Source organism: Grus americana, chromosome 3 (assembly GCF_028858705.1).
Source record: "Grus americana isolate bGruAme1 chromosome 3, bGruAme1.mat, whole genome shotgun sequence".
Lineage (NCBI taxonomy): Eukaryota > Metazoa > Chordata > Aves > Gruiformes > Gruidae > Grus > Grus americana.
Genome location: NC_072854.1, coordinates 120493800 through 120517800, shown reverse-complemented (window position 1 = coordinate 120517800; position 24001 = coordinate 120493800). Strand labels below are relative to the sequence as shown.

General features: G+C 38.8%; 1 protein-coding gene across 4 annotated transcripts in view; it reads left to right on the top strand.

Moving 5' to 3' along the window:
* PLCB4 (phospholipase C beta 4) overlaps window positions 1–24001 on the top strand; it is a 206113-nt gene that overhangs the window by 72837 nt on the left and 109275 nt on the right. For all 4 annotated transcript variants that reach the window (XM_054821819.1, XM_054821817.1, XM_054821818.1 and 1 more), the window contains exon 3: window positions 2825–2889. The gene's annotated coding sequence lies outside the window, so the exon portion shown is untranslated. The remainder of the gene's footprint in view (window positions 1–2824; window positions 2890–24001) is intronic.

Below are 24001 nucleotides of genomic sequence, written 5' to 3'. Positions count from 1 at the left end.
GGCTAACCGATGAGACCAGCAAACCAGCTTTTGGACACAGGCTCTTCTCCAGGTCTCTGAAAAATAGCTCTGATAATGCCGATTGATCATTTGCGTGTTCAGTCCTCCAAAAAACTTCGTGGTGGTGGTGGCTGCAGTTCTTCTTTCCTTGAAAAAGGCTGAAAGGCTGACTGGAGATTACTTGTAAAGTTGGGGCGGGGTGGGGGCTGGGAATTCCTCATGCAAATAGAGATTAAAGATAATATAAATTTTCCCTTTTGTTGCTGCTTCTCACAGGAGTGTTACTGGGATCTTCAGTGAACAAGGCTAGAAGCAATTCCATTTTTGTGCTTTAGTTTCATGTAAGCATGAACTTGCTTCTTTCGGAGAACATTCACAGAAGATTCAGATATCAAAATCTGTCCTAAGAACGATTGTTAGATCCCTGACAAATAAAGCTTGTTCTTATGCTTGACAGACTCACTGTATGTTGCCTAATACAGGAATCCGTTTTATGCAGGACCAGGATTTAGATTTTTTTTCCCTGTTTACAGAAAAGTTTCAAGTAAAATTCATAGTTCCATCTGGAGTTACTAGAGTTGTCCAGCTTTGTTTTGAATCTGGATATGAAGTAGAGCCTGTGTTGAAGTCCATTTATAGACGTTCTTATGGTGATAGTGATAGCAGGTTTCTCTGCAGGTCTAGTTATATATTGTTGATTCATTAGCCCTTACCTCACAGTATTACTTATTCCTTTCCAGAGATCAGCAGACTTCTCATAAATAATTCCTTTATTTTTAAGAGAACTCAGAAAATCGTACAAAATTCTCATCTGTGCTTCTGAAAAATTTCAAATGGTATTAGCATGTAGTGTAGACTGCGGAGTGTGAAGAATGTGAACAACCCCTCAATATGGTGGTTAAATCAGGTCGAGTTTGTGTTTGCGTAGTGCTTGGCTGATCTTGGCACTTGGTTGACAGCAAGCTGGCTGGGATTTAGCCTGCATTAGGCATGGGCGATGTTTGCTTATCTAAGGGCAGGAAAAAGAAGTGACAGGTCGTTTCGGCTCCTTCTGCTAACGTGGTATGGCTGTCACACTCATATCAAACTCAGCTCTTATGGATTGGGTTTCATGATTTAACGTGAAGGTAGGGGTTTATGCCTTCATTTTCAGAATTGCTATTTTAACTAGTCCCTTTAAAGGTTTGTTTTTTCTCTTATCTCATAGCTCCATCTACTGTTGGTGCACTTGGTCATATTCAGTCTTCATCTTCAGTTTTCTCTTAAACTTACACACACAGCTAAAAGCTGTTTTCACCTCTCATGCACTCTTGCTGTTTGATACCTCCTTTGTCCTCCTTGATCACCCCCAAATTTCTCTGCTACTTCCCTCTTGCCCCTGATTTACTTGAAGTGATGTGAGCACCACTGTGACACTTCTCTGACTGACAATTTTAGGTGTTACTCAATTTCTTCTGGTCACAGACTGGAGACTGTTGCATGAGGGGATTGCATGCCAGACGCTTAACATCTGTTGGAAAAAGCTTCTTATCTGTGCACACATCAGTTGTTTCCCCAAATTCTTAACTATATCACATTACTGTAACAAACTTGCCTTGATAAATGCAGTCTTAATTCACTCATAACAATTTGAAATGATTCCACAGTTTTTAGCCTGTTCCTTTGATGGTGTCATTGCCCTGTTTGCTTCTCCCTGTCCTGGCTTCTTGCACATCAAACATCAACTGCCCTTTTGTACTTTAAAGGCTCTTCACCATGATTCCCAGTGGCTGTCACCTCTGCTCTGCTTCTCTCAGTAATAAGAAACATACTCTCACCCCTGATCAGTTGAGGACCCAAGCCATTGTTATTAGTTTTTTTCCATTCTCAACTCAAGACCTTTATAGTCTAATTTTTGCAGCCTCTTGCAGCAAAAGATGCCACCATAACATCTTACAAGCTGCCTAGCTGCCTCGTTGTCCTCTTTCAGTTCCTCATATAAAGTCTCTTTTTTTTTTCACTGTTTTGAGAATTTCGTGTAGAAAGCATTATCTTCTTATTTCCAAGGCCCCTCATACCCCTCTGGTTTAGCTATGTGTATCTCTGGGAACTTTTCCCATGAGCTGTTTGGGACACAGAATAACTTTGGTTCTGTTTTGGTACAATGCCAGACAAAATAGCATGTGGCCTATAACTGGAGCTCTGAGGTGGTGTGGAAATACAGATGATACTAACATGCCCTTGCTAAACGTTTTAGTTGCAATAACTTGTTGGTGAAACCTGGCTGCATTGCAGGCAGAATGTTTAGAAACCTTAGGAATGGAGGTGCAGGAAGATTGTTGTCCTTCATATTTTGTAATGCCTATGCACTAGTCCTGCGTTACTAGTGCTTGTCTGTTATTCATCCTGAAGTGAAATCTTCCCAACTTTATGTTGCTCATCTAAGGAAGACATGAAACACAAACAATTAAAATCAGCTAGCATTTATTCTGGGAAGATATAAATGTGGCAGCACTGTTCAGCTGCTCCTTTGTGATGATTATTAATCATGCAGGATGCTTTATGAATGTTAAAAACTGTCCTGGCATGGTGCAGTGGGGAATGGCATGCTTCATCCAGAGCTTCCAACACTACCAGCCACGACTTACCCTTTTCTATGCAAGGTTATACAGCAAAACATTTCCCGTGAAAGATTTAACAGTGATGTAACCAAATCCTGTTCTGAAGTGTTCGTCTTGATACTGTACTTTTGTGGGCTGTGGGAGGGATGTGTTTGCCAATAGTGAAATCTAGCAGGTAACAGCAGGTTTTATACTGATCATCTTGTTTTATTGCTTCACAGAAGGAAGAGTTTCCCTGCACATCAGTCTAATTAGACCACTGTTTATCCATCCAGTCCAGAACTGCTTTGTAAGTTGCTCGTAAACTGGAAATTATAGTTGAGTAGAATTTGCAAATGTGGTGCTAATGGATTCTCTCCTTCTCTCAATGTATCAGTTTAAACTTTCCATCTGCTATTGTATGACTCTGAATCAGTTGTGTGTGTGTGTGTGTATATATATATAGGTATATGACTTGGCTTCACATATATTATCCAGTAATTAGTAAAATGATTAAGAGTATCAGAGAGCAAAGAGGCTGTTACTTTGGTGTGTAATTTCTAGGTCTTACGTGTTTCACAGAAGTATTGGCTTACAATATTTTTAAATCTTAGCCTGCCACCATCTTTCACTGGTTTCTGTGGAGATGTCAGACTGTGAATCTCACAGGAGCCAATATTGTTCTTAAAGACCAAAGGAAAACACACACACGTGCTTTTTTTTTTTTTTTTTTTGTATTGTGGTGTAATTGCTACTGGAGTAGCATATGTGTTAGAGATATGAACAACTCGCTGATGTTGGAAGGAAGGTCAGGGATCTGGTAGTGTCACTGAAGTCTTTGTAACCTGATGCAATAGCTTAAGATAGCCAAGACCCAAAAGAGACAGCTTTATTAATTGAGGAGGCAGCTTGGAGAACAGTGGGGAGCAACTGTAGCATGTGAGGCACAGGTTGTTGCCACTGGAAAACCGACGACTGGTAAATTCTGAGATAGCTATTAGTAGCATTATTTCCACAATGAGAACCTGCTCAGTTTGTGAGGGAATAGTCGGGGGTCATGACATGTAGATGACCAGCTTGTGAAGAGGAACTTCGTGAAGTAGCAGGTAGAAACACACTTCAGTACAGCAGGGCTGCCTAAGGAGCTATTGGGATTCCAGAAGCACTCCCAAATTGCAGCTTAACAAAACTGTAATGTAGCTTTTGCACTTGCCTAGCTCTTAGTAGGTTCATACTAACTTCAGTAATTGTCACGACAAAACCAAGCCAGCAAAAAGATCAGCCAAATGTTCCATCTAGTTCTTGCTTTCACGAAAAGGGAGACATCTTCATGATTGAATTTTGAAATCTGTTGCCATGGATGAGCATCATGCAACGCTGGCAACAGATGAAACTGCTGAGGTGTAAAGCCTGTAGACTAATAAGAAATATTGGATCAGTGGCCTACATTTAGAAGTACTTGCTTTCATCCAGAAAATCCAAGATTTCAACCCCAAAGGAAAGTAGCCATTCCCCATGACAATTCCATGTGGTGCACCTGAATGTCTTGCTCCTTAATGCATATCTGTGTGTTATGGGAGCTCATTGCTGTGGTCTCTAATCTATTAAATCCTCCTACAGAAATTAGGATGAGGTTCAGTGGTAAACTGCGTAACAGTCGCTACAGAGTGGCCAGTCTGCTTAAATGCTCTCCTCTGCTAGACTAGTGTCACCAGGGTCTCTGGATCAACCAAGTGAATCTCATAGTGGGCAATGGAGAATGTTTCAATCTTTTTCTCTGCAATCAGTACTGTGCAGAAAAGTCTACACATATCCAGCAGTGAGGGAAAAGGGAGTAATACCTGGTACAGGCATTGCCTGAAATTGCCTTTTTCACCCATAAAATAGGTTCAGCTCCATGTCAAACAACTCAGCATTCTCTCATCTTGTACTCCCAGCTCCATATTCTCCATGGATATATCAGAGTATTGCTCTATTTTGGTTTTCCCCTTTGTCATTGCATGTGATTCAAGTGTCCCCAATAATGCCTAAACTGAATCTGTTTGCTACTCTTAAAGCTTAAATCAGTGACTGGAACAGTTGAAAAATGTTACTGTTTTCCTGGAAATAGTGCAAGGCAGAGCTTACTAATACCAACTTGAGAAATTGTGGGTGGTGGTTATATTCGCAAGGGTTGAAATAGTTGACAATAGCGTGGCAACTGACAAACAGCAACAGAAGTCTTTTCTGGCATTCATACGGGGCCAAAGCAAATATATGCTGTTCAGAAATCAAGTGGACAATGAAGTATTTTGCTATGGTTGAACAACAGTATCTAGGCTGTCCTGGAGTTCAGAAAGCATTTGTATTGTTACTGAACAGCAGTGGTGGTTTGGTGCATATGGATGCATATGTGTGTGTTTGTATATCCTAAATGAAAACGTGACACCAGTTATTTAAACTTCAAAATACCAAAAGCGATCAGGTTACATTTGGACTTACTTTTAATTTAAAGTGCTCTTTAAGAAGTATAAGTAAGTATTTATTTAAAACTAAAAGAAACTTCATCATTGGAGTCCAGTGCTAAACCTCTAACGAGATTCTGTGACCTATGAAGGCTCATCATCAACTGCGTCTGTATTCTGTAATTAAGCCTTAGGATGGCCTTGCTGGCTTGGAATATTTTGTGTATCTTTAAAGCCTGTTTGAACCTTTCTTGGGAGTGAAATGGGTTTTTTGCAGCAATCCTGAAAGTAAAAACCTGCACATGAGATCCTTGAAAGAACAGGTATTAGAGAACTTTATTTTAGTGAAGTACACAAGGTTGCACAGTGGATGACATCTCTTTAGCATGGCAGCTTGCTGGAAATACTGGGAATGAGAGCTCATATTCAGTAAGCAATTTTTAAAAAATACAGAGTTTAAAACACTTCAGCTGTTGTTGTTTCTGGTGCTTCTTGTATAATAAAATGACATAGTGACTTTACAGCAATTAAACTCCTTGTTGTGATATACCCTTAGTGCTTCAGTGTGAGTTGCCTAGCAATGTCAGGCTGCTGATACAGCCAGAGTTTTTGCCTCGCAAGGATCCGTATGTCACTTTTCTGTCAGATGTTACCTCTTTTGGTCCTCAATCTCTTTCATAAATGCTTGGAAGTTTGGTCGTCTTTTGTGGATTTTTTCTTTTCTTTTTTTCCCCCTGCTGCTTCTGTTTGTCACAGTTAATTGTTATAAGACCAGAATGAGACATTTTATTGTGGTGAGGATGAGCAACAAAAGCAACCAGGATGTGTTGTTTGTTACAAAAACTTGAGTACCCCCTTTGTGAAATTTAACATCATTTGCTACAAAAAAAAATTACTTGCCCTTTCCTTCTGTTTTTCAAGTATGTCATACCTTGATGTTCTCTGCTACAGGCAGTGTTTTGTTTTGTTTGCTGAGCTGGTGAAGTCTAAATGTTTCATAAAAGCCTCTTTGGGAGAAGGAACCAAGCAATTTCTCCTTCATGCTAGCAGCAGGGTTATTAAGGCTTCATAACTTCTTACTCTCAGAGGTAGGAGCCAGAGAAAAGGAAGGTGGGCCAGACTTGCAGAATTAGGGGGAAGAAAAACACAAGCAGCAATTTTATTGCTCTAGTTCTAATCTAATTTACTGAGTCATTTTTCTGGTTGAAAGGTTTTGTATTCTCATGTTGCACTGCGATTCCATAGTTCTGAGGCCATCATAAAAATGAAGGGAGCCTGGAGGAAAAGATAGAGAGATAGGCGTAGGCAGCAATCCCACTGCTGTCTCTCCTTGGACATCTGTGCCTGGGTTCCAAGGGTGGAATTTTAGTCAGAGTAGATTAGGTTATATATCCATTAGCTTGGTTTCGTGTTGTTAAGAACTTGTTCTTATGAATTAAATAAGTTGATTGTACAAACTCATGAAAGGAAAACTCATCAAGAAAAGCATTTACACAAAAATACTGCTTAGAGCTCAAAGTTCTTGAGCACCAAACTGCAAATTGAGAAAAGTGTAGTTACATGCTTGGTCTGATCAGGTATGCTCCCCTAAGTATCACCTCATGGCCACCATTGGTGGTAGAATCTTTGATCAAGCCTTGTATGATCATTGTGTTATTGGAAGGATGCTTCTTTAAGAGTTAAAATCCAGTGTTTTGTTGCTTCTCTTCTTTTCCAGGCAAAAATCAAAACAGCACAGGTGACATGACATTGTTAGCAAGTGTAAGGCACAGCGTACACCAAACTACAAGGAACTCCCAGAGGGAGTAAAAGACATTGCTGTCTAGTATTCGCTTTCCTCTCTTCTCATATTAGACAGGCTTTGTTTGTTGCCATCCTTTTGACTCCATCCCTGTAATCAGTAGTGAGCATAAAGACAGAGGAGTGTGTTTAGTTCCTCCATAGTGAGAAAAAGGTGAGAGCTTGCTGTGCCCCCTGAAGATGTGCGCTTGTAAAACTGGCGTCATTCAGTCTTTAGGTTTTGATAAATTCACTCCTTTCTCCCCAGCACTTCACTAATAAGGATGCCACCATGGAGCTGCCTTGTTATTTCTGCTTGTTGGTTGGGGAAGGGACAAAACTAAAGAGTGTGTGGCTTTGAACACCTGAGTTACTGGCTGAAGGTCCCAGTCCAGCATCTGATTCATCAGATGTCTACCTCCCATCCTCTTTGCCCTTTCCCTCATAAAAGAGTAGGTATGCCAAAGGCCTGACATTTATGAAGCATGCGGAGGGCTTGTTGAGGATTAACTGAGACATGTCCAGAGACCAGTGCTAGCAAAGACTATATCCTGCTATTGAAGGTCAGGGCCTGCGATCTCTCAGATTGGTTTCCTATAAAATACAGCAAAGCTCCCATTCAAGGGCATGTTTGCATCCCCTTATGAATTGATGTGGAATTCTCTACACAGACACCGTGGGTCTCTAGTATTTCACTTAGCAGCTTACTCATTAACAAATGAACTCGTAAATTCAACATAGATGTTAAAGATATCAGTAAGTCATCTACAAAGTTCAGGCAGTTCTGCATAGTGCACATCAACGTGCTGCTGAGATAAAACAAGCAATCAAACAAAAAAACCCCAGATTTGACAGTGTACCTTGGATGTTATTAGCAATCAGCAGTGTTACTCGAGTTAGTGAGCCTGTTAACAACCTGGTGTTAAGGTATTTCTGTTTTACCGTAGTGTCTAAAAAAAACCCCGCCATATAGAGTGCTCCAGGTCGTCCTTGGGTTTGAAAGTGGTCAAATACACTATAAAAGAAGTTTTCTGCCCAGAACAGAAATAAACTGTGATCAGGGAATGAGTTGTAAGAATTAAAGTTGGGAAGGTCAGACCTAAGGAAGTAAGGTAGTTGTTTGGGGTTTTTTCTTTTTTTTTTTTCCTGGAAATGTCTGAGTACTTGCACCTGTAAGTGGAGGTAACTCCTTTTAGGACTGCTGAAAATTGAGTACAAATCCTTATGTAGTCTCTTAATTTTTTCCCTTGTTTTCTTTTGCCTGTCTGTTGTTGCCTTTTTTTTTTGTTGCACGTCTCAGAAAAACTTATATGGCAATTTATGTTAATTATCCCTGGAAATTCACAAAAATGACTGAATTACATTCAAGAAAGCAAGTTTTAGTGCAGCGTGACACTTTTGGTCTATGAGATGTCTAATTATTTATGTATATGTATAACATATTATGCATTTGTATACACCCAGGCAGTATATTTCCCTTGTAGAAACAATTTGTGTACGTGGCTTTTTGCCAAGAAAACAGCTTTCCTGATATTTAGTATATGTCTATGTCTCAGTATGTCAGTTTAACTTGGTACAAAACTCATTTGCAGATGACCTGTTTGCTAGGTAAAACATCTCTGAGTAACTGTCTTCACCTTGTGCTGGGGACATTACTCACAGGGAGTGGCTGCATTGGTATGGAGAAGGAGGAAGAAAAACCCCAACACACTCCATCTGGTTGCACTCCACTTAAAACAAGCATTTCCCTAATGACTCCCAAAAATAAATTTTAATAAATACCTTTAGAAAGGAGTCTTTGCTTTGCCCTGTTCCCTTCTTGTAAGGGGATAGTACTGTGCAGATATATATGGATTTCTAGGAGTCTGGTCTCCTAACTTTAATTTTCTGACATTCAATACAGACACATTTTTTGGGGTTTTTTTCAAGTCTACATCTTACTCTAGAAGTACGTGATCTTTGAATCTCTGTATCTTAGCCTCAACTAGAAAAATAGTTCACCTTATGTATGTTCTGATTGTTAGGAATGAAAGCTCTGTTTCATAGCGGCCGCAGGAATTGGGACTCTTCAGCTGTGCTCACTGGTAAAAACGTACAGCCAAACAATATGAGATATAAGATCTTTTGCTGGACTACTTTTGAGTTGATCTGGGATGACAGAACCTATTTTGGGCCAACAGTCATTCTGAAGTTTCCATGGAGATTAATGATGTCAGAGGAGCAACATCTGAGTGCAGTTTGCTGGAAAACAAGGCTATAATGTTATAGTGGAGAAGTGAAGTCTTTGCATTTTTGTAGACTCATAGAATAGTGAAGCACATTTTCTCAGTGAATTGCAATTTGATTTGTGCTGAACATGAGCTGAAGTAATGCTTTTGCAGAGTGGTGGTTTTCCTGCAGTTTACCTTGGTGCTGTGATGATTTCAGTACCATCTGTTTTAGCTTTGATTGCTGTTCTCTTTACTTGTATATTTTGTGTATTCTTATATTACCTTATTAAAGGTTCTGGCATTCTCTGTTGGCACTGAATTGCCTTGTCTTAAGGGTGATGCCCAGGTTTCCCTGTGAGTGTATTTCCAATGCATGAGTATCAAAATTAAAGTAAGTTACAGCTCTGCTGAGTTTTCTGAAATTTAGGAGCTGCCACGAAAGATAGTAGGCGTAAGAGAGGTGAGAAGTGGCAAAATGAGAAAACATAAAAGTTTAACAGAGGCATAATTTGAAGCTGAATTGGAACTGTTACCATTTCTTGCAGTTTTACAAAGATTAAAATGCCACTCCACTGTGGAGCGATTTCTGAGCAAGTGTTTAGAACCATAGTGAGGGTGTAGCATTTTTGCAAGGGGTTTTTGCAGAGGGAGGGATTAGGAGATCTGAAGCTGCCTCAATCCCACTGAACTTTTGTAGCTCTTTAGCAATTCCTGAATGTGAAGCAGGCTCTGCAAGCAGTGCTGGTTCCCTGTTATTACCTAGGGTTTTTTCAGTTCCACGACTGTGGTCTTGCTATGCACCGAGGGATTCTTGTAAAGTTAAGTTTACTAAAATAAAAGTCCAGAAGCAGTACTTAAATTTGGCCAATTTTTCAGGTTTGAACAGAAAATGGGGGAAAAAAGTCTTTAAGATTTTATGCTGAAGTTGAATTCAGTTGGATTTCTAAGCCACTTGCTGCTTCTGTAACACTGCCTATGGGAAGGTGCTCGTGCATACACGCATACGCACTGAACAATAGTCAGAACAACAGTAATGATGGTAAACAGTGTCAAGTCTCTGCTTTTTTCTCAGAAGGTTATTAAACAGAGAACAGTCTTTTCTGGAGCATCTACTATGCTTCAGTCACCATTCTTGGCTCTTGTTACAATTACTGTTAAGAAACAAGTATGTTTTCTGTAGAGGGAAGCACCAGACTATGTAAACTAGCTTTTATGATTTACACAAATTATCAAAATTTACTCATATTTTAGAGAATTTATTTTTTATAAAGCAAAGTGGCAAAGCACCTCTGAGCTCAGATCCTTTTATGTCTGAGTTCAGCAGAAAAGGAATTATTTTTCCCCCAGGCCAGTTTCTAAATTCCTGAAATGCAAAGCTTACACAGTGAGAGAATGGCTTACTCTCATACAGATCAACTGACAGTTGCTCCTGAAAATCAGGCCAAGTTAATACATTCCACATGTTCTCTGCCCCAGTTTTTCAAATTGATTATTTTGAACAGCTAAGTAAGCCTATCTTTATTTTGCAGGAAATGTTTGGTGCCATTAGGCAGCAATGCTGTTGAAAAGAACAAAGCTGGAACAGCTTTTGATAATGTCCTCTGAGAAATGGCCAATTGTTGTACAAGTGATACGAGCAGGACTGTTTGTTCTCACTGAGTGCTGAGCACTTGAAAATTCACACACTTCACTCACGAGCCTAAAAAGGAGTGAAATTCTTTTGAAGTCTTAAATATTGAGCCGTTTCGAAAATTGGTCCCTGTATGTGTAATATGAACATACGCTATATGACTGTGTTACAGTAATGCAGTTATAAGTTCTGACCATTACCTGGAGGGCTGAAGCTTTTGTCTATTACTTGACTTAAAACAAGGGGGAAAATCTGTTATGGGATTATGTCCTATGAAGCAATACAGTCGTTTTGCAGGTCTGGATTTAGCGGGTTAGCGATTTACATACTTGGATAGCTGAAGTTATCTCAGTGTGGGAAATGAAGCCTGGGTGAAACAGCTACAGGCTGCAGTCTTGTTATTTTCTGTGAGAGATTAAGGTTTAATGAAACATTCTGTAATCCATAAATATTGAAGCACCTTTGTGTTTGTTAAATGGACAGAAGTGCAGAATAGAGGAAAGTTATGGAGAAGGAATATTGTTCCATATGTTTTTAAGCATATTCCTTCAGGAGAGTAATTTTTCACATCTACTGAGTCATGCAGATGGTTACATAACTGATTGACTTTTATATGCAAGTATCCACCCATCCATCTAAATTTCTCCCTTCAAACAATGCCTTTTGACTCGGTTCTGTTACTAGCATACCATGTTTGGCAATGTTTTGGTATGCTGAGTTTACTTGACCAAAGTTTACTTAACCAAATATGAAGTAATGGCCTGACATATACAGAGATAGGAATCGCTATGCAGAGCATAGCATCTTTTTTAATATTGCTGGGGGTTTTTTTAATATTTTGCTGTTAAAAAAACCCCAACAAAACCAACCAACCAACAACAAAACAAAAACCGAAACAAAACCCAACAAAAAAACCCCACACAGATGTCTGTGTCCACCTCCTTATCTTCTCCTGACCTGTCTACTTTTTCTCTTCTCTTTGCCCATTGCACTAGCAGCTTTGGCAATGACAGTGCCTTTAGTAGGTGCTGACCTCCACACCTCTATTGGTGGATTGCTTGCTAGTGGTAGTGGGAGGCACTATGCCTCTTGGGAACAACTGATCTTGGAGAGAAAAAGAAGAAAAGCGGGGGGGGGAACCCTCTGCTTAGGCCACATTTAGCAAATCCTTCAATGCTGCTGCTTGTTGCTTTTAAAAACTGCTTTCCCTTTCTCCCAAGAAGGACGAGGGAGTTTATTTTGCAGAGTAACCTCACAAAACTGACACTGGAAAGGTAGATGCATGAAGTACAAACTAAAAAGTAACATTAGATCATCTGCCTTAAACTGTAGCCATGTCAGACCTTGGTTGGCAGGAATAAGGAGGGAGTATAATCGTGTAGGAATGAGAGCTGGGACTTCGAGTTTTGGATGTCTCGCATGGACAGCCTGCAGTATGAGGCTCACAATTTCAGTTTTTCACTCCAGAGGCATGAATGTTCAAGTCCAGCATTTATACGTAGAAGTGGATGTTTGTAAGTGCACACTCTGCAAATAGCTGTATGGCTGACTACTTGTTTACCCTCAGCATGAACGTCTGCATGCAGAGTTTTGCAGGTGCAGCCAACACGCAAACATTTTTCCCACGCTCTTCAGCCATCCCATCATTTTAGAACAGGGCCCTGAAAGTTGATATCTGATACTCTGAGGTTTTTTTAATCAACTTTGCTATGCCACCATAATACTGTTTATTTGCTGCAGGAGTTTTCATTTTTAGGATCAAGTAATTCACTTTAGACTAACACTTTCATATTGCCTACATCACGAAAAATACCGAAAAGTAAAAAGTTACCAGCTCTTTACATACTCTTAAGAAAGAAGCATTTTTAATTCAGTATTGTTTGATTTGTGTTTTGATGTAGTAGCATAAAAATCCCTGATGTGTCTGGATGTTCTTCAGTTTATAGAAATGGGTGTTTTGCTTCTTCATGGAGAAAAAAACCCCTGAAGTTAGTAAAAAAGTTACTTTTTAGAATTTGTTCCATATTAAGAGCCTTGAAGGTGCTCTAAACATGCAGAATGAATGGTCTCTGTCTCTTACAGTTTGTACTCCATAAGGTGGTCAAAGTGGTATCAAGTCAGAGATGTCCATTCTGCATAGAAAATCATCCAAGTTTGACAAAGTTTTAGACTTCAAAAGACTTTTCCTTGTATACTTGGAGTTCTATGCCTAAATTCTCCAAAGATTTTGAATCAGTGAGCATCTTACAGCCTCTCCCTTTCTCCCTTTATCCTCTTAGTGCTAATATTGAGGTAGGAAAACATTAACTATTACTGCTGTAGAACTGCAGTATAAGCAGGGTTGCCTGGGGCTGCAAAGAACCTGCATTCAAACTGGATTTAAACTGAATCTTGGTAGGCATGGCCTGTGGAGGAGCCTCCCTGCCTGATAAACAAGTTTTAAATGGTTCACAAACAGTCAAAGATGGGGGGAGGGGGCAGAAATTGGAATAAATGGTGAAGTCAGAATTTGAAGGACATGAGCAACTTGTATTTAGAGAAAGGAGACAAGGGATGAAGAAAGTATGATGCTAAAGGAGAAGGAATGATATGGGTATGAGAGTTTGGAAAGGAGGCAAAGTGGCTTGAATAACACCAGGGTAGCTCACCAATTCAGCAAAGCAGGGAGTCTGGGAAGAGCTGGGGGATGTCTGAACAGAGGAGAGAACAAGCAGAAGAGGGAGATTTTTTGGGGTGTGTGTGGAAGGTGCAGAGAGGGCACCAGGGTTTTATACATACAGAGCTTGGGAATAGGAGAGCTGCCCTACCTAGTGGCGTTTGGTGATAATGAGGGAAAATTAGTTTTCATCATGCTGGAATTGTGACTTACAGAAGAGTCCCAGCAGTTAAGCCAGAACATTCTTCTGTGCCACTGTTATTGTTGCTCTAGAGAATTGCCTTCTTCATCCTAGAGACTGTGAGTTGTGGCTGCCAATCTTGTCAGAAAGATCAGCAGATCAAGGGCAAAAAAAGCTCAAATGTAACCTGCATTTAGCTTCAACTTTGCTATTTCTGTTTCAGTCCTAAAAATACGGCTTCTGTGTCCAAAGCTTGTCTGTGTTCTCTTCAGCTATTTTCAGTTAAACTTGCTGGGTAATATCTGTAAACTTCATCTCACCTAAAGTGCTCTACTAGCTTTATCAGTGTACCTCATGCAGATAATTTGAAACCTTAAAAACTGGTAGAATTATATAACACTTTTTTGTTTCCTTCTGCAATGTGTTTTATTTCTTTAAAATCCATGCGTAGACTTCTTTTTTGAAGTCTATGGGAAAACAGTGAAGAAAACAGCAGGGCCACATGAGGGAATTCCATATTTATTTTTGGCATTTAATTTCCATGAAGAGGGAGGATCCTGTTGACGCAGAACATTTCTTTCTTTTTTTTCCAACTTGCAAATGTTATGGAAGCATTAAAAGTTAGTTCCTTGTTGTCAAGATTCCAAAATAGATGTTTGCATAGTAGATTAGATGTAATATTTGTGTAACTTTGAAAAGAGCTTTCGGGATGGTGTTTCTTAAGCAGGATATAAAGTTGTCTCATCAGAAAGAGTATGACTTCTCAAATGCGGGTTGCATATACAGAATTGATGAGCTTATAGATAGTGTACTATAGTGATTGAAGAGCCATGTGCAGAACATTAGTAGTATAAAAACAGAGGTATGTGCAGTTACAACTGTACTCCTTGCTATGTAAAATATGATCCGTTGTTGCTAAGGTCTCATGCTTGGCTTATGATTTTACCATTGCAAACCTCGGAAGGAGATGGCCTAAAACTGGAGAATTAGAGCTTGGGAAGATAAAACATCGTATACAGGAAAAGTCATTGTGGTATTTCAAAATAAAACCCTTACCTGCAACATCTGAAAATCTGTAGAGATATAAATTACTACCTGTAGGAAATGATTCCAAAATACTCATTCTCAAAGAAAACTGACTGAAGAAATGCTTTGGCTTCAGCCTCCCATTTCTTTTAAAAGAAAATGTCTAAGCAACAAGCTGTAAGAGGTTCTTCAGATTGCAGGGTCACTTTCTTCTTTTCCAGTTGATGGCTAAGTTAGCAAAGTTGAGCGAAGTGGTGGTAGCGGGAAAAGTGGAGGAGGGGTGTTAAAATGCACTATCCATTTGAATGCAAAACCTTTGGGGGGCAGATCTGCTGTGAGGTGGGTCAGCACAGTGCCTACCAAACCCCAACAGTGTCCAGGACTTTGTAGTTAAAACACTATCTGGGAGACTTGCACTGCGTTGAGGAGTAACAGAGAAGTGAGGATCAGATTTTACCAGGCCTCTAATTTGTTGTGAGGCTTGGTCACCAGCAGTGCAAGCCAGAAGCTCTGCTGCTGAGGCACAGCTCTGCGGATGCACTGGTGATGGCTTTCTTCCAGCTCTGCCTGCAGGAGATGCTGTTTGCTGTTGGAATGTAAATAGTCCCTGAAAATGAGGTTGTTATGAACAAGCAGTACTTGGTACCTGATAATTCTGAATTACTGGGCTAGGGGTTAGTGTTCCTTAATAGGTAAACGGAGAAGTCTGCGTTATCTCCAAGGGCTTTCACAGCATCCAGAGAGCCTGCGTGCTGCTCTATAGCACCTAAAGCAGTGTTCCTCCTGAGTTCAGCTTTGACTGCCGTGGTGCTCTTCCTGGTCACAATCACAAAGATAGTGGGATAAACCGAAGAACACCACCTGTTTTCCTACAGGGGAACTGGAATGAGGGTTGGATTCATTGCTTGTCTTGATCCAACTTTTGCAATCCACTGAAATGGGAGTCTGATTAGACTCTTTCAGGAAATTACATATTTAACTGTAAAACTGCAGATATAGCCATTTTCAGAAATCTACCCACCCATTCTTGTACAGCTAAAAATGGCTTGTCTTGCCTCAGACAGAGGGGTGACAAGATATGCAAGCTAGCTAGCCAGTCGGGCCAGGCTGTCTTGCCCCTTAAAGATTATACTGCTGGAATTCTTTTAAATACTGTTCTGCACAGAGTCCATGCAAATTAGCTAATTACCAGCCTCTGCTCAGGCTTCCATGAGTGCTGAATAGTGGAACAGAATGGTTTAATTTCCCTAACATATTCTCCTGGCACTTTTGCATGCAGAGTATGTTGCTCTAAAGTATCCCTTGATACTAGATCCTTGGCAGCGTTCCAAAAGGAGTTCAAGTTAAAAACCGTTCAGCATAATTCAAGGGTTGATAAACCTAGATTTGTCACCTTCCCTGCATCATATAATTTTACCGTCTGTAATGCGGGCTTTCCTCTTCTCTCACAGAAATAGAGATGAGCTTACAGAAGTGTTTAAACTGTGAATCAGGGAGTATAGCTGGCACTGGTTATGCATGTGGTATTCTCTTGGGAGTGTAATTAAAGTGAGGTGAAGTGATCATATGAATCTTAATTTTTGCAAATTCATCATGCTTAAAAAAAAAAAGAGACTGTATAGAGTTCTCGGTTACATTAGTAAATGAGTGTGATTATCTTCCATGGTGATTTTTCAGTTTTGCACTGTACTTATTCTGAAATACATGCTGCTGTCAGAGACAGTAGTAGTGTGCTTTAATTTCCCATTGAAATGCTTGCGAAAGAGTTTGTATGTAGGGTACAGGAACAGTTTGACTGGCTGAGTGTAAATTATTTAAATCACAAAAAGTTTTGAGATGTGGCCAGGCTAACAGGAAAAGGCATTTGGTCAAGGGGTTCTGTTTCTCCTCAGTAGCTGGGTCCGAATCCTAGAAACACTCTCAATATGTGTTAACTCATTAATTTTACTGCAACTATCAAATAAATCTAAATATAGGCATAAGTACTGGCAAGAATTAGCCAGCTAGTTCTATTAACTGAAGCATGCTGATGTCATTGAAGATTCCTTTAATGGTAGCTGCATTCTTTAGCTGTCTAGATACCGTTTTAAAAAATAATAAAAAAAAGCATGCCTTAAGCCTGGGGCAGGAAGGAATAGTGTCTACGTGTTATTTATAATAAGCCTTCGCAATCAAGAGGAAGTTGTAGATCAACTAATATGTTGTTGGTTGCCTGTCATCTTATTGTAGTGTTTCAATGACCAGAGATATCACAATTTCAAATGGAGAAAATTGATTTAATTTTCATTGTTTAATAGTTAAACAACAATGGTAAACTAGAACAAAAGTATGTATTGGAAGTTCAGAAGATCGGTGTATTGTATGTGTTTCTTTGCTTAATAGAGGTTCCCTTTGTGTCTTTCAACAATCAAGGATTAAGGCCCCATTTCAATTTATTTCAACAGCAGCAATCTCATAAATACCAGCATAAGCAGAATAACCCCCCCAAAACACAGAGTAGCTGATATGTGAAACTAGCTGTAATATGTGTAGTTAACCCTTTGAAAGTATTTGTGGATCACAGTGCTGACATCATAGCTAGACCTTGCTAATCAAATCCTTGTTTAGATGGGCTACACATAGTGTCTTGGAAAGCTCATGTGTTCTCATTCTTCCTTAATTCCTTGCATATCTTTAATCCAGGCTGAAGCTGGATTGAAAATTTTAGATAGTAAATCTCAGTGCAAGTACTATAATTTATTGCAGTGACCTAAACATGGTAATAAGGATTGTATGGAAAAGTGATTTGGTCCCTACTTTTGTTTTCTCTTTTAAATGGCTAAAAGCAGCAGTCTGGCACTAAGCTAAAATTAAGTGTATTTTGCAGCCCCTGAAGAATTGCGTTTCTACTTTTTGGGCATCCTTATTTTTATAATAATTAATTTCAGATCAGTTAGACTAAATTTAAAAAAGAGAAGTATTTCAAAATTGTGTAAACTGGAAACTATGTAGCAAAACCATTTACCGGTTTTCTTTCAAACTTGTAATGGCTTATTGTTTAAGCAAAACATTCCCATCCAAATTGTGTGAAGTGGGATGCTGGCCTTTCGAGATCACTTCTGTCCACTGGCCCAGCATGTGCCGATACCTGAGCTGTCACAGCATGCATGTGTTGTCAGAGTCTGCACATCTGAATTTCTGATTATAGGTCATACTGGAAATCGGTATTTTTAATTACCGCGTGTATTTCAGGGGAGAAAAAAAAAATCATTTAAAGTACTGTGAACTTGTCAGAATTCTTAAATTAATATCTAGTGCTGGGTTTTCAAAGAGCCTGAAGGGAACGTAGCTTCTCTAGGTGTCTTCAAGAAATTGAGGCAGGGCTTAATGCAAGTCCAGTACTAAAGCTAACAATTATGCCTGTTTTGGTTTTGTTTTGGATTGTGTATTTTTTATTATAGTCCTCCCTGTGACTTCTGAATGAATGGTAATTACTGGAGGTTGTGTGCTTCCTGATTGATTATGGTAACAAAATTCGAGGAAGGATTTGTTGGAGTACCCAGTGTTGGGCACAGTACCTCGGAGGAAATGCGGTCCTTGGACAGAGTTAAAAGGAGAGAGCTGGTGTGATTAGAGTATGAGGAAAGAGGAAAGACTGAGTGAACCAGGATTGTTTAGCCTAGAAACGATAAAGTCTTCATATTCAGATTGCCAGTTGGACTTCTGATTGCATCCAGTCATCCATTAGAAAAACTGATAGCAACGTATCTGTATCCAGTGCTACTTTTTGTCTTTGACATTAACAATACTTGCATGTGCTCTGACATTGCTAAGGGACAATACCTATTGAGTAGCAGTAAACATTCACTTAGCAGCCATGTTCATTGGCTCTTTTCATCTCTTACACATCTACAGCATGACTCATGTGAAGGGCGGCACCAACCCACAGTGCGTCTAGTCAGAAATGGATGGAAACTGAAAAACTTCATTGCCTCAAGAGTTTTTTTCTAATTTGTGATTCAAAAATGCATCTCATTAAAAAAACCCCAACAACGCTCTCCCCAAAAAAACAAACCACATACCAACAAAAAACCCCCAACTGTTCTAAAAGTGAGGTAATCATTGGCCTTTAGATATTGTCTTGCAGTTACTGCACCACCTTGTTTTGCCCTTTTTTGTTTTTTAAGGTTTTCCTTCCTTAAGCCTTGCCTCATAACTGTTCATTTCTTCAGTGGCCATTAGATGCAAAACTGTACTGATCCATTGGATATCAGCTTTACATTTCTTTTACTGATGTCCATGGCTGCTACTTGTTGCCTTTGTAGTGCATGGGAGATGTGATGATTGCTCACTTTGCACCAAGATTGTTCTCGGTATTATCCTACCTGAGACCTCTCTGAGACGTCCTGTTTGTTATATTGTGTGGCAGACCTTTGACATATCTTTGCAAGCTCATACAGACCATGTCCAGTTTTGGTACCTCCCTCTGTGCTGTGAGGTAGGTTGCAGGTTGCCAGACCTGTCCACATATCTGTTGTACTTTGTGACAGTGCTAGTGGGATCTGCAGGTGTCTCCTGCAGATGCATGAACAAATCTCCCGTGTGAACGTTCTTCTCTTCCATCAGCTGCCTAGAGCTCTTATAGGCAGACTTGATGAATTGCATCAGACAGGTAAAAATACCTGTGCTTCCATGAGCAGTACAGAAGTGTATTTTCAGCATGCTGCTTTCTGATTGCCTGCCTGCTTGTCTCCCAGAGATGGTCTGGGCTATGTCTGGGGCTCCAAAGTATCATTCATTTTTGGATGCTAAGCTCTGATAAGATGCCAGCACTCTACAACAAAAAGATAGGAAAAAATCAATGCAGTATCTTACCCTGAGTACTTAAAAGCATTATGAGGAATTGTCTGCTGTGTTTCTCTGCTGTCTGCAAGATGCTTCCAAGTTTCCAACTGATTTTTTTTTCATTATTATTGTCTTTAAGTTGTGACTTTAATTTTTCTATAAAGTAACAACCAGGCTATGAAGCAGATGAAACTGCCTGTCCTAAACACTGTGTGGAGTGAGCGTGTTGTCAGCTGCCTCTCTCATTAGTCATCCTTAACATTAGATCATTTTATCATTTGAATAACTTTTAAACAGATTACAGTCTCTGAAAGCGATCATTGGAAAATTGATCATTGGTTAACCCTGGGCTTTAAATATTCGAGAGGTTTCTGCAAAGAGAAGAGGAAAAACCCATGTGCCGTGGTGTCTAGGGTAAGAAATATGGAAATCTATGAAAATTTAAACTAGGAAAAACTTTTTCCAAGGTAAAGGATAGTGAAGCACTTGAATAGACTGCTTGTTGCCTTCAGAGCACTGAAGGTGTTTACGTGAAAGCAGTCATGTCTATCAGAATGCAATGGGTTTGGCTCTTCCAGGGCCTGGATAATGCAGTAGATGACTCTCATTCTGAGTCTTCTCCAGTACAAGGACTAATGGTGTTTTGTTGTTGTTGGTTTGGGTTTGGGGGTTTTTTTGGAAGGAAGATGTGCATTTCTATCTATTTAGTACTGCAGAATTTGGTGGCTTTCTATCTGAAAAGATGCACGCACCTTTTAAAAACAGCTTTCATGAAGCTGATGTTGTTATTTAATTTAACAAAAAATATTGAAGTTACACATTAACAATCAGAGATCTGCAAAACTGCCCGAAATCAGATATTTACTGACTTATTGTAATTAATGTGTCAATCAGTTATTAAAATTAACAGCTGTGCCCCTTTGCCCAAGACTTGCAGTCTTCTAAATCCGTTAAAAACAGTTAAATTTTGCACAAAAATTTTAATATGCTTAACTAACGAAATAATGAGGTATCTCAAAATAGTCTCTCTGCACTGAATGATGCAAGTTTTATATATATATATATATTTTATCTTTATGTATGCACATATATATATGTAAAATCTTAAAACCTGCACTTAAGACACAGGCCATTTTGAACATGGTTGGCAGCACATCAGAAGATAAATCTTTCTGATTACTTTGGACCTTTTAGTCACTAAATGTCAAATTTAGAAAAGCTTACTAATTTTATAGAGAGAAATAGTTTGAAGGAAAGCTACCCAAAAGCTAAGATCTTATCTAGTACTAGATGATGTACTTGTGAATTTTTCCAAGCATGTAGAAGACAGCAAGAGTTCATGCTGAAGAAAAAAAAAATCAGATTAAAATGAAGCTTGTGGTTATTCTTCGTAACTGTAGTTCACCACCAGTCACATCTTTTGCAGCTGACACTCACTTTGGTATGCTACTATACTTGATGACATCTTCATACTGATTTTAATCTGTCCTTTTAAGTCTGCCCAATCTATTTGTATTGTTCCCCCTATGTTAAGGGATCACTGCAAAGAACAGTAGGAGACTTGCTACCTTTAATATTACTGAAGCCATATTTTCAAGCAATGACCATTCTAGTAAAGCACTCATGGTAAAAGTAGCTAATAAAGGTGATTTAAGATAGAGGGAATTACACAGCTAAGCAAAAGTTTAAGTCTTACTATAAATTACAGATTCCTCTGCAGCATTTAGATTGTGAATGTTTGGAATGTATCTCAGGAAAATGGTTTTCGGATCCAAGCATATTCAAAGCATGGAATAAGAATGAACACGAAACCTGCAAATTAACAAAAAATACTGTGGATCCAACATGATGACATTATGAATTTTACTTTGGCTCAGCTACTAGGAATGGCAATTTTGCTAGCTATGGTTGAAAAGTAACGAAGTAGAAGCAGGGCGCTTATTTCATCTTTAACTTGTATGGTAATGCAAATCTGTTAGATATTTCTGTGGGAATAATTCTCAAAATAGATTGGGGAAAATCCTGTGATGACAAGAAACAAAAATGTATGCTTTATACTTGGAAAGAGCGTCCAGGCTGTCCTAGAAGAATTTGATAGGTACTGCGGCAGCGTGTGACCTTCAGAAAGTTGACCTTATGAACAAGTCAAGAATCATAGGAAAATTATTAGTAAGCATTTGTGACGTTCAGAGGAGTGGACCAGGAGATGTGGGTAGAACTTTGACCCCGGGAACAAAATGGTAACGTCCTCAGTACCTTCAGGGGAACCAGATTTTCAGGGACCTAGCTGTGCTTTGATGTGGTTTTGACTTCACACATTACTTCGACCAGATTTGCAAGCATATTTAAACATGTAATAGTGCAAGTAATGATTCACTGGAGTTCACAGAAGAGTGAGTTAGCTGAGTCTGAGGTGATTCTGACCATTTCATTAAACTTATTATTTTATTCCCGTGCTCCTGTGGAAGTGTAGTTCGTGGTTTTCAAACCCATAGCTCAAGGAGCTGTATACATCTAAATGAGCCAACTTCTCCCAGCTGGCTGTTTGGATATGTATAGGTGCTTAACTGAAAGCACAAATGTAGTAGTTGTGCAATGTCAGATTAGATGTTCTGGTGAAAATTGACCCTCTGGTATATAAAATTAATACCGTTACACATCTGTTAGACAATAAATAAAATTATTCTCTTAGATCATCTCTGTTTTCTGCCATTCGTAGCCTTTTTCTTGTCTGTGAGAGGGGTCTGTTTTTCTGGGGACCTTTCCAACCATCTGATGAACAATGCTGTATGTAGTTGAGTTTACTACAGTGCTAGAATTTGATTTTTAAATCCTGAAGAGATGTAAAGAGGAATTTTTCCCTTCTACCTCTTAATCTTCCTTTGCTTTTTTTTAAAGGAAGAGTTGAATGTATATACAATATGCTGAAAACTAAGGTAAAAATATTGAATGGTGCATTTTTCATTTAAGATCATTGATTCCTCCTGCTCTACACATAAATTTTAACTTCAAGAAGCTGATTAAGTATATGTCAGTACATCTTAAAAAAAAATAAGATTAGCAGTCTGTGAAAAAGGTAAAATTATACTATTTATTACAAGATTTGGGTGGAGAAAATGTCTTTGAATTCACTAGCATTCTCTGATATTTTCTCTTCAATTTATTTTTGGGGTATTTTTGCTTTACCATTTATTGCCATTTTCTGCCCATCAGAAATCTATTTCAGTGGTTATCAATAAACAACATAAGACTTAAGCACAGATTTTGCACTATGTATTGCGATGAAACAGGAGAATGTTATTTTATACAAGAGTAGGAAATGAAACAAGTTAGCTTTAATTTTTGTCCCGTCTTTCCGAGAGGTTATATATATATATATTGCTATATTTACTCTAGGAAGAGTACACATCAGGTGTATGATTTATGACCAGGAAGAAAAAACAAGGTGAAATGAAGATGTTATATAAGATTACCTTGCTAATCTCTAAAAAAACCTAATGTATTATTTCTCAGTGACTGTTTACTAAACAACATTCTCTAATCCTGAAATGTTTTTCTTTTGTAAGATACAAAGAAACAAGATTCTGTGATGTTAAAATGGGGTGAAAGTGTAATGTATCCAAGCCTGTACTCATTAATTATCTTTATTCAAGCTTGTCCTGATGTCCACAATACACAGAAACCTTCCTTAAGTACTATCACTTTCAGTTCATTCCACCAATATTCCTCACTGTTCTTCTGGCTTTCTGCTTATTACAGCTGGTTAATACCGATACTAACAAAATCTATTGCTGTTGCTTATTCTTTATTATTGGTTATGTACAAGAAAATAGTCCCTATGATTTGGTTTAGCAGAAATTGAATCTCGAGGCTCTATATGTTTTGAGCTAGCATTCTATTGTATTCATCCTACATGAAACAGGTAATACAAATTAGTAAGACTTGCTAGTAAGGCATAATTTGCATTTCATTAAGCAGGTGGGACTGCCCTGGGAAGAAAATTGAAAGTTAGACCAGATCATCTGGTTTTTCATCAAGGTATACATTCACTGGATTTTCAGTCTCTGTGCCTTTTACAACTATGTTTTCTTGTTGTACTTTCAGCATCAGAACGCTATTTTTAAAAAAAGTTATTGTCTGTATTTACATTCAAACTGTTCAAAGACCTTTATAAATGGTATATAATTAAGACCTGAGCAAAATTTTCACAGCCAAACCAAATGATACTGGCTAATCTTTATCTGGAGATTTCCCAGATTAGTGATTCTGGATCTAGCATCCCTTTGTCCTTCTGGCTAGGTCTATGTGCTTTTTTTTAAAAAAAAAAAAAAAAAAATCTTTTTTTTATAACCTGTAAGCTGTATTCTGTCAGGTTCATTCTGCACCTATCTCAAATGTTTGGCAAGCAACTTTTTTCCTCCTCCTCCATAAGAAGATGTAAAAAAAAATACAATTCTAGCATTGCTTCAGATGGCTTGTATCACTTGAGACATGCAAGGTGCCTCGGAGTACATTATACTGATGAGAAATGTCTGTTACTGCTAGAGCTTCAAATTCTTATGGCAGCCAGAGCTGTATGAAATCATGCAAACTGAATGCTCAAGAAGTATCCAAAAGAAGTAACTAAAATTTGTGCGTACGTGTTTGCATTCATTTATTTGTCTCTGATCTT